The sequence below is a fragment of the Symphalangus syndactylus genome, chromosome 2 (assembly GCF_028878055.3).
Source record: "Symphalangus syndactylus isolate Jambi chromosome 2, NHGRI_mSymSyn1-v2.1_pri, whole genome shotgun sequence".
NCBI lineage: Eukaryota > Metazoa > Chordata > Mammalia > Primates > Hylobatidae > Symphalangus > Symphalangus syndactylus.
The window spans coordinates 21,407,389-21,419,775 of record NC_072424.2 but is presented as its reverse complement, the minus strand read 5'-3'; the positions used below and the strand labels follow the sequence as shown (position 1 = coordinate 21,419,775).

The following is a 12,387-nucleotide window of genomic DNA, read 5'->3' as shown; positions in this document are numbered from 1 at the left end:
CTATTCTATAATCTGTTTTACTTAATATATCTTGGAGATCTTTCCATATTATCACATTGATTTACCTTATTTTTTAAAGCTACATAGTGTTCAACTATATGTATGTACATTACTTACCTACTCACCTACACGAAAACCTTATAAATATTGGAAAAAAAAGGATTTGGAAACTGTGTAACATTGTTAACAATGATGTAATTTGTGTCTGAATAAGATATGCTATGTCCAATTTCTTTCTCAAAACTGCAATAAATACATACTGTGAAACACCCATTCTTGAAATCTGTGTAGAGTATTTTCTATATCAATTTGAAGTCAAAGAAGTAATTTAGTAGGGAGTCTGTAAGTACCCAAATAACAGGACAAAAAGCATTTAGCTTGGATTATTTTTCTGACCTAACACAGTGAAAACATCAGAATTAAAAAATATACCTCCAAAAACCTCCTTGAAAAGGTGGGAATAGATGCTAAAACACCTACGTCGAAGTGAAAAGTATGGTCAAAATATTTTGATGGTAATGCCTAACAATGAGAGATGATGACATCTCATTGTTGCCTTATAACATTTTCCATGAAAGTCCTAATTTTGGCATATTAAGGTGCTAAAAAGAAAGGATGTTTCTGAGCAATTTGTGTCATTTTAAAACTTAGCTATTAAGTTTCTTAATACTTTAACAGTTTAATATGTGCATATATATGCAGAGCAAGTATTTAGATCATCATCAAGAAATTAATCTTTTAATTAAGATTAGCAGGATATACTGACAACTTACAAAACTTAGAAAATCCATCTTTGATGAGTATTAGTGCCAAGCCTTTCTATAAGAAATGGAAATTGGTATTATTTCTGAACTAGGCAGCATGTTCACAACATTCATTTATGGAGAATAATCTGGAATGGTATCAGCAGAAATAAAAGTAACAAACTCTGGAAATCTTCTCCTTAAAAGCAATGAGAACACTGACAAAATTGTTGAAATCAACTTTTTCAGAATTCTGGAAAATAAGCAAAAGTGTGCAACAATCTGGTGGGCATTTATATTTAAAAATGACTTGATCTTGGTAAGAACAATGAGCTGAGAAACATAAAGGTCACAGCCCAGGGGCACAGGCTCATGAAAAAGCTGAGAACTAGTCATAGGACTATAGCACACTTTCCCTCTCCCCACATCTTACCACCACATCTACATTATTCAGGGACCCTGTATAATACAAGGTAATTACATATGAAAGAATTCCACGTCCCAGACCTTATTTAAGAAGAAGTCTTCAGGGCCCATATACAACAGTTGAAACAAAAACAAGGACACCAGAAGAACTTTTAGCTTCTGACACATACAACTATGGCAAACAGTAAACACAGCCTAACTTCTAGTCAGATTAACTTCATGCCAAAGGCATATTTACCTCAATTCTTTTTACTCAGTACATCATGTCCAGCTTTGAACAGAAAATTCCAAGGCATACTAAAAGACAAAAAAACATGCAGCTTAAAGAGACAGAGTAAGCATCACAACCAGACTCAGATTTTTAAATTTTCAGACTGGTATTTAAAGTAACTGTGGTCAATACGCTAAGGATTCTAATGAAAAAAGTGGATGGCATACAATAACAGATGGGTAAGGTAAGCAGACAGATAAAAACTCTAAGAAGGTATCAAAAAATGCTAGAAATAAAAAATACTGTATCAGAAATGAAAACTGTCTTTCACAGGCTCATCAATAAACCAGATACAAATGAGGAAAGAATCAATGAGCTTTATAATTGGAATACCAGGAGAAGAAAGAGGGAAAGAAACAGAATAAATATTTGAAGGAATAATGCCGGAGGATTTTCCAAAATTAATGACAGACACAATGCTGTAGATCCAGGAAGCTCAGAGAACACCAACCCAGATTAAAAAAAAAAACAAAAAACAAAAAAACTATACCTAGACATATACTCAAACTGCAAAAAAACAAAGAAGCTAGGGTAAAAAATGGCCAGTGAGGACATATAAAGATACTCAACACCATGAGTAATTAGGTAAATGCAAATCAAAACCACAACGAAATACTTCATACCCATGAAGATGGATATAATTAAAAAAACAGACAATAACAAGAGTTGTGGAGAATGTGGAGAAATTGGAAGCATCATACATTGCCAGTGGGAATGTTAAATGGTGTAACCATTTTGGAAAACAGTTTGGCAGCAACTCCCAAAGTTAAACATAGAGTTGTCATATGACCCAGAACTTCCTCTGCTATATATATACCTAAGAAAACTGAAAACATATGTACACACAAAAACATGAATATTCATAGTAGCAACCCACATATCCATCAATTGGTAAATGGATAAACAAAATATGATACATCCATACAGTAAAAGAGTATTTGGCCAGGAATGAAGTTCCTACACATGCTACATCATCCAACCTTGACAATGTTATGCTAAGAGAAAGAAGTCACATGTTATATGATTCCATTTACATAAAATGTCCAAAATAGGACAGTCCATAGAGACAATAATTAGATTAGTAGTTGCCAGGAGTTGGGGAAAAGAGGGAATGAGAAATGACTGAGAGTGGATATGGGGTTTCTTTCTGGGATAATGAAAATATTCTGAAATTAGATAATGGTGACAGTTGTACAACTTTGTAAACATATTAGAAACCACCTAATTGCATACTTTAAAAGAGTGAAGTTCTGGCAGTAAAAAAAAAAAGTAGAGAAAAAATGAAAAAACAAGAGTGAATTTATGATATGTAAATTATTTTTCAAAAATACATATATATATATTTTTTGAGATACAGTCTCGCTGTGTCACCTAGGCTGGAGTGCAGTGGCACGATCTCGGCTCACTGACACCTCTGCCTCCCAGGATCAAGTGATTCTCCTACTTTAGCCTCCTGAGTAGCTGGGATTACAGGCACCCAGCACCACGCCCGGCTAATTTTTTTGTACTGTTGGTAGAGATGGGGTTTCACCATCTTGGCCAGGCTGGTCTTGAGCTCCTGACCTCATGATCCACCTGCCTCGGCCTCCCAAAGTGCTGGAGTTACAGGCGTGAGCCACCATGCCCAGCCTTCAAAAATATTTTTTTAAAAAAAAATCTATGTCATTCAACACTGAGAAATGATTAATCATCTATCATGTACTAGGCACTATTAGATTTGGGTGATAAGAGAGATGAATATAATATGGTCCTAACTCTCAAATAAACCAGTCTGTTATTGAAAGCAAACATATCAACAATAATTGAGATACAGTATGACGGGGCTGTGATGGTGTTAATGCTCAGATACAGTAGTTGAGATAAAGCAGGCAATGATTAACTCTCTCTGGTACAGTTAAAGTAGCCTTCCTTGAAGAATGGAAATTTCAGACCTGGCCTAAAAGAATAAATAATAGTTTGCAGGGGGTATGCAGGGAAAGAAAACTCCAATCACTGCAAAAGCATACACAAATACATAAAGGCCAAAAAAAAAAAAAAAAAAAAAGTCTCTCTTTTTTTTTTTTTTTTTTTTGTATTTTTATTAGAGATGGGGTTTCACCATGTTGGCCAGACTGGTCTTGAACTCTTGACCTCAAATGATCCACCCACCTCAGCCTCCCAAAATGTTGGGATTACAGGCGTGAGCCAAAACAAAACAAAACAAAACAAAACAAAAACAAAAAAAACTATTAAAAGTCAGTTCAATTATGTAGTCTTAACTAACTCCCTGAAACCAAAGAGAGTTTCCTTCTCCAAATTGGATGACATCAGAAACACTGTGAACAAACTACTGAAGATCAGTTTTTATAAGTGGAGGTGCATTTTGCAACTGTAAAAAGGGCATAGTCCAGTGAAAAAGAGGGATCCATAAGTCATCACATATATAAACAAACCCGAATAGTAAACACCATAAATAAGAGCATGGCAGTAACTCTTGGAGTATATAATTAACATTATGAATAAGATTAAGTGGCTCTGTGTGCTGAGGTAATGTAAATATCTCCATCAACTCAATCAGACCTAAATAATGACTCCAGCATAACTTATCTGGATAAATAAAAGCTTATTGTTGTCCTATTCTGACATCTAGCTAATCAACACTCATTCACAAAGAGAACATAACTATGATTAAATATAAATTCTAGATAGGAAAGATTCATTTTACAACCTTCCCAGCTGATTAGACACATCGACACGGTCTTGTTACCTACCCCCTTCTCTGAGGCAGACTTCATCAATCTGGAAAATGAAGGCAGACCACTGATTGGAGGGCAAACCTGAAAAGGATTAAACACTTAGCATGGCATTCTAAAATACTGTAATTACAGTGCAATTAACCATACTGCATATTAAATGTGCAACTCTGAAATGTGTTCAGACTCCCCAATTATAACTAGTTATTCTTCAAAGAATTTTGCCGCCCACATTGAATTTCTCTAGTGCTTCTTTGTTATAATTCAGGTGTGACAGTCACTAATATATCTAAAAGGACAGTTAATAAAAAGTAGACATTCTTTACTGTAAACCTAACACATGCATGCCAGGTAATACCCAGCCATTAGCACTAATCATCATGTTACAGACAGGCAGACCTATTATGCAATTGGACTTTGCCCTCTTTAAAATATATTTAATGGTCAACTAGGAAGAGACAGTGAGATTGAGGCAAAAGTAAAGGCCTAGGTGGGAATCTAAAAACCTGTATCAGTTCCTGATTTTCCCAACTGGGCAAGTAACTTAGCCTCTCTCAGTCTCAATTTGTTCATCTGTCAATTGGGGACCATATCTATCGAGGGTTTGGTGATGACCAAAAGACCTAACTAACAGAACTCTAAAAAATTTTATCACTCTACCCAAAGCTAAGGTGCTACTCCATTATGTGCTCAGATTGTATCACAAAAGAGAGATCAATGGAAAGGGACAGACAGAGATGTTTGCAGTCATGGTTCAGGTCAGGGATGATCTTCAAGACATCCAACCACAGCCTCAACCAATCAGGAACTAGTCAGCTTTAAGCAACTGGAATAGCCTGTAGAGTGCAACCAGCTGAGGATCACCCTAGGTTCAAGGTGGAAAACACTTTTGAAAATAGGATAGAAAATGGCAGAACTTGTTGGAAAAAAACAAAACAACAACAACAACAACAACAAAAACCTCATAGAATTTTAACCTAGCTTTGTGTTAATGGTAGTAGAGTTCCTATAACAAGGGAGATAGTGGTGACCCTTGAAATTATTTGTTTAATTATTTGTCATCTTTGCCAGACAGAGCCATAAAGAGAAGGAGTATGTCTGTTTAAACATCTGTATATTCCTAGCCAGCACAATGACTTGTATAGGACCTCAGTAAATGTTTGTTGAATGAATGAATGGGTAAATGAATGAACAAACAAAGGAATGAACAGATAGTCTAGCACTGTATGCAATAGCTAGACCAATCCAGACGTCTATGTTCTAGAAACCATGATTTAAGAGAGGCTTGGACGAAGGAAAGGGGCCACAGTTGAGGAAATTAAGGGCCATTAGACTAGGTACTGAAAAATTCCATGATGCAATAAGTATCTTAAATGTCTTTCTGTGTGAAAATACACATATCAAACTATGTGGGACATAGCTAAAGTAGCACTGAGAGGGAAATTTATACTGCTAAATGCTTATATTAGAAAATAGGAAAGGTCTCAAATCAATAATCTAAATAATCATCTCAAGAAAATAGAAAAAGAAGGGCACATCCAAAGGAAGTGGAAGGAAGGAAATAAGATAGGAACAGAAATAAACAAAACTGAAAACAATAGAGAATATTAGCTAGGTGTAGTGGTATGAGCCTGTAGTTTCAGCTACTCAAGAGGCTGAGGCAGGAGAATTGCTTGAGCCCAGGAGTTCAAGGCCATCCTGGGCAACACAGCAAGACCCCATGTCTAAAAAAAATAGTAAGAAAGATAACAATAGAGAATATCAAAAAAAAAAGGCTTCTTCATTGGCAAACAATCATTAAAACTGATAAACCTCTAGAAAGACTGAGAAAGATAAAAAGATAAAATATATAAATCATCAGTATCAGGAATAATACAGAAGATTTCACTACAGTCATTAAAATTGTAACAGTTTAAACAACTAATAGGTTAAAAAAGAAATCACGAGAATGATTGGAAATACTTTGAGATGAATGAAAATAAAATACAATATATAAAAACATATGGATGCAGTGAAAGCAGTGCTCAGAGGGAAATTCATAGCTTACATTAGCAAAAAATCTTAGGTCAATAATCTAATCGTACACCTTAATTAACAAGAAAAAGAAGAGCAAACCAAACCCAAAGCTAGAACAAGAAAGGAAATAATCAATATTAGAGTGCAGATGAATGAAATCGACAATTAGAAAAACAAAATAATTGGTAAAACCAAAAGTTAATTGTTTGAAAAGATCAACGAAATGGACAAACCTTAGCTAGAATGACTAAAAAAAAAAAAGGAGAGAGACTCAATTACTAAAATCAAATATGAAACTGAGAACAGGCTGGGCATGGTGACACAGGCCAGGCTTGGTGGCTCGCACCTGTAATCCCAACACTTTGGGAGGCCAAGGCAGGAGCATCGCTTGAGCCCAGGAGTTTGAGGCAGCCTAGGCAACATAGTAAGATTTCGTCTCTACAAAAAAATAAAAATAAAAAAATTAGCTGGGTGTGGTGGCACCTGCCTGTAGTCCTAGCTACTGAGGAAGCTAAGCAGGAGGATGGCTTGAGCCCAAGAGATTGAGGCTGCAGTGATCTCTGATTGCACTCCTGCACTACAATCTGGTGACACAGTGAGATCCTGTCTCAAAAAAACAAATGGGAACATTATTATTAAGTTTACAGAAATAAAAAGATTATAAGGGAATATAATAAACTACTATAAACCAAAATATTAGACAGCCAGGATGAAATGGACAAAGTCCTAGAAACACAAACTACCACAACTGACTCAAGAAGAAATAGAAAATCTCAATAGACCTATAACATATAAACAGATTGACTCAATAACCACAAATCACCACAAATCACCCAACCAAAAACAAGCTGAGGATTAAATGACTTCACTGGTGAATTCTACCTAACATCTGAAGAAGAATTAACACTAATCTGTTTCAAATTCTTCAAAAACACAGAAGAGGAGGAAATACACCCTGACCCATTCCATGAAGCCAGCATTACCTTGACACCAAGCCAGACAAAGACAATGCAAGAAAAGAAACTGTAGACCAATATCCCTTATGAACACAAGGGAGCAAAAATCCTCAACAAAATACTAGTATACCAAATCCAGAAGCTCATTAGAATAATTGTACATGATGATAAAGCGGATTCATCCCAGGAATGCACGGGTAGTTCAACATAGGAAATAAAATCAATATAATGTACCACATTAGTAGAATAAAGAGGAGGAACCATACGATCTCAATTGATCTAGTAAAAGCTTTTGACAAAACCCAACACCCTTTCATGACAAAAAAAAAAAAAAAATTCACTATTCTAGTGATAACAGGGAATTTTCTCAACAGATTAAAGGACATTCACGAAAGACCTACAACTGACATCATACTCAATGGTGAAAGATTGAAAGATTTCCCACTGTAATCAGAACAAGACATGGATGATAGCTTTTACAACTTCTATTTAACGTTGCACTGGAAATCCTAGACAGAGTAATTTGGCAAGAAAAAGAATTGGAAAGGCAGAAGTAAAACTACCTTTATTTTCAGACAACATGATCATATATATAGATAGATAGATAGAAAAGCCTAAGGAATACACAAAGAAAATTTCTAAAGCTAATAAACAAATTCACCAAAAATCTATGATAAAATAATAAACATGTAAAAATCTATTGAATTACTATAAACTAGCAATAAGTAATCTAAGAAGAAATGTTTTAAAATTCCTTTTATAATAGCATCAAAAGGATCAAAATACTTAGGAATAAATTTACCCAAGGAGATGTAAGATTTGTATACTAAAAATGATAAAACATTACTAAAAGAAAATTTAAAACCTAAATAAATGAGAAGACAATCCATGTTCATGCACCAGAAGACTTACAATTGTTAAGATGGCAGCCGGGCGCGGTGGCTCACGCTTGTAATCCCAGCACTTTGGGAGGCTGAGGCGGGCGGATCACGAGGTCAGGAGATCGAGACCACAGTGAAACCTCATCTCTACTAAAAATGCAAAAAAAAAAAAAAAAAAGATGTCAATGTTCCCCAAAGCTATCTATATATTCAATGCAATCCCTAGCAAAATTCCAATGGCATTTTTTGCAGAAATAGAGAAGCCATTCTTTTTTTTTTTTGAGACAGAGTCTCGCTGTCGCCCAGGCTGGAGTGCAGTGGCACGATCTCGGCTCACTGCAGGCTCTGTCCCCCGGGGTTCACGCCATTCTCCTGCCTCAGCCTCCCGAGTAGCTGGGACTGCAGGCGCCCGCCACCTCGCTCGGCTAATTTTTTGTATTTTTTTTTAGTAGAGACGGAGTTTCACTGTGTTAGCCAGGATGGTCTCGATCTCCTGACCTCGTGATCCGCCCACCTCTGCCTCCCAAAGTGCTGGGATTACAGGCGTGAGCCACCGCGCCCGGCCCGAGAAGCCATTCTAAAATACATATGAAATGGCACAGGACCCCAAATAGCCAAAACAATCTTGAATAAGAAAAACAAAGTTGGAGGACTCACACTTCCCAATTTCCTAACTTACTACAAAGCTACAGTAAGAAAAAAAAAATTGAAACTGGTGTAAGGATGGATATATAGATTGATGGAATAGAATTGAGAGCCAAAAAATAAAACCATACATCTATAGTCAAGTTATTTTTGACAGGTGTTCTAAGATCCTTCAATGGGGAAAGAAAAGTCAACAAGAGGTGCTGAAACAACTGGATATCCACATGTAAAATAATTAAGTTGGGCCGAGCGCGGTGGCCCATGCCTGTAATCCCAGCACTTTTAGAGGGCAAGGCAGGTGAGTCACAAGGTCAGCCCGAGGTCAGGAGATTGAGACCATCCTGGTTAACACGGTGAAACACTCTCTTTACTAAAAATACAAAAAAAAAAAAACCAGGCGTGGTGGTGGGCACCTGTAGTCCCAGCTACTCGGGAGGCTGAGGCAGGAGAATGGTGTGAACCCAGGAGGCAGAGCTTGCAGTGAGCCAAGATCACACCACTGCACTCCAGGCTGGGCGACAGAGTGAGACTCTGTCTCAAAAAAAAAAAAAAAAAGAATTACGTTGAACCCTTACATGACCCCTCATAGTATTTATAAATATTAACTCAAAATGGATCAAATACCTAAATATAAGAGCCTAAACTATAAAAGAAGTTTTATGGAAGAAAGAAGTATTCATAAAAGAAAGAATAGTGATGATCTTTAGAATCTTCAGATTAGAAATGATTTCATAGATAGGACATGAAAAGCACAAACAACAAAAGAAAAAATAGATAAACTGGACTTGGTCAAAATTAAAATATTTTGTGCTTCAAAGGACACTATCAAGAGAGTGAAAAGAAGACTCACAGAATGGAGGAAAATATTTATGGAGTATATATCTGATAATGGTCTAATAACTAGAATATATAATACTTTTATAACTAAACAACAAAAAGACAAACAACTCAATTTAAAAATGGGCAAAGGACTTGAACAGATGTTTCTCCAAAGATGATATACAAATGGCTTACAAGCATATGAAAAGATACTCAACATCATTAGCCATCAGGGAAATTCAAAATAAAACTACAATGAGATACTACTTTATACCCACTAGGATGACTATTATTTTAAAAATGGAAAGTGTTGGAGAGGATGTGGAGACATTGGAACCCTCACACATTGCTAGTGAGAACACGAAATGGTGCACATACTGTGGAAAACAGTTCGGTAATTCCTTTAAAAATTAAACATAGAATTACCACGACTCAGCAATTCCACTCCTAAGTGTATACCCACAAAAAGTGAAAGTGTCAAACAAAAACTGGTATAAGAATATTCATAGCAGCACTATTCACAATAATCAAAAGGTAGAAACAAACCAAATGTCCACCAACAAATGAATGGGTAAATGTGGTATATACATATAATAGAATATTATTCATCCATAAAAGAAACATAGTATGATACATGCTACAATATGGATGAATCTTGAAAACATTATGCCAAGTGAAAGAAGCTAAACACAAAAGGCTACATATTGTATGATTTCATTCATATAAAATATTGAGTAGGAAAATTCACACAGATAGCAGATTAGTGACTGCCAGTGCAAACTAGAAATCCTAAGCCCCTCACCAATTGAATGGATCCCTGCTTAGCTAGGTGATCCCAGAGAAACTGAGTTCCCTGCCACCATGGAAGGGAGGTTGGACACGTTTCATTTACCCCTGACCTTTTGGAGTTTAGACAAAACAACTGACCAGCATTAATGTTAAAATAGAGATCATAAGACTGACAAAACTGATTCTTTATGGCAATAAGATACCAAATTATAAGCAAAACCTGGAGAAAGGAAAGTTCGAGGAGCCGCTGCCACCACCAGCGCAGTAGTCCTGGAGCTGTGAGGAGATTCGGGCCGTCACCCTGCCTCCCCTGCATCCCGCCACTAGCCGCCTCCGTCCTCGGACCCATTCCAACAATCTCTTAAAATATGGTGGATTACTATGAAGTTCTAGGCGTGTAGAGACATGCTTCACCCGAGGATATTAAAAAGGCATATCGGAAACTGGCACTGAAGTGGCATCCAGATAAAAATCCCGAGAATAAAGAAGAAGCAGAGAGAAAATTCAAACAAGTAGTGGAGGCATATGAAGTGCTGTCAGATGCTAAGAAATGGGACATCTATGACAAACATGGCAAAGAAGGATTAAATGGTGGAGGAGGAGGTGGAAGTCATTTTGACAGTCCATTTGAATTTGGCTTCTCATTCCGTAACCCAGATGATGTCTTCAGGGAATTTTTTGGTGGAAGGGACCCATTTTCATTTGACTTCTTTGAAGACCCTTTTGAGGACTTCTTTGGGAATCGAAGGGGTCCCCGAGGAAGCAGAAGCCGAGGGACGGGGTCGTTTTTCTCCGCGTTCAGTGGATTTCTGTCTTTTGGAAGTGGATTTTCTTCTTTTGATACAGGAGTTACTTCACTTGGGTCATAGGTCACGGGGGCCTCACTTCATTCTCTTCCATGTCATTTGGTGGTAGTAGCATGGGCAACTTCAAATCGATATCAACTTCAACTAAAATGGTTAATGGCAGAAAAATCATCACAAAGAGAATTGTTGAGAACGGTCAAGAAAGAGTAGCAGTTGAAGAAGATGGCCAGTTGAAGTCCTTAACAATAAATGGTAAGGAGCAGCTGCTGCGCTGGGATAAGTAATTCAACGCACGCGCTTAACAGAAATGTTAAACTATAACAAGCACAATTTGAGGATTAACAGGAACATCTTTTTGAAGATTTCAAACGAAGTCAACTTTCAGTATAATTGTACCTAAAGTATTTATAAAAAGCTCATCGGAGCCTCTATTTGTCATAGACTTTTGAGTTGATTGTTGGGACCACATAATAGGACTATCTTTTTTGTCTTTAATATTGTTGTAAATCTCTGTATGCACTTGCTTTTTTATTAAACGTACTCCAAGGCGAGTCTTGACTCTTTAGTGTAGGACAAGATTGTATACTAACACCAGCATGGACCTGCTTTTCATTGTGTCTGAAATGTGAGCCACGTAGTGTCGGCCTGCTGTGAAGTTAACATTGCCAGGACGATTCTTCTACAGAAATAATTTCAATTTTTTTCAGTATTTAGTAGTGAAAGATATTAATGCATTAATGGTAATACATTTCTGGTTTAATATAAATTAAGGATGTTTTCTAGTTGTGCATGAATGCTGGCAACTTGGTAAGTTTTGACAATTGTTTAAGTATGTAATGTTAAGCTTAGGTTTAAAAAAGTAAAGCTGGTAAACTGGGTCTTTGTCATTTGCTTTAAAAAAAAAAGAAAATAAATGCGAATGTGTTGGTGCAAAAAAACAAAAACAAAAACAAAAAAACCTAAGGCCATGCAAGTCATGCCTGCAGGCCATCAATCTTGCTAAACAGGTCTGTTTCATCCAGTATATTATGCTGACTCTGACATAGCATCCTTATCTTAACTTAAATATTTCTTTCTGCTGACTTCAAGGTATAGACAGAGCCTTACTCCTTTAACTGCAAATTAAAGAATCTCTGAATCCACCTATAGCGTGTAAGACTCTACTTCAAGATATCCCACTTTTTCAGGACAAAGCAATGTATATTTTCCATATATTGATTTATGTCTTTGTCTATGACTCCTACCTCCCTGAAATGTATAAAACTGTATTCATCTGTTTTCACAGTGCTATAAAGAACTACCT

General features: G+C 36.5%; 1 pseudogene; it reads left to right on the top strand.

The window, feature by feature from the left end:
* Nucleotides 1-10,527: 10,527 nt before the first annotated feature.
* Nucleotides 10,528-12,000, top strand: LOC129461977 (dnaJ homolog subfamily B member 6-like; annotated as a pseudogene).
* Nucleotides 12,001-12,387: the final 387 nt, after the last annotated feature.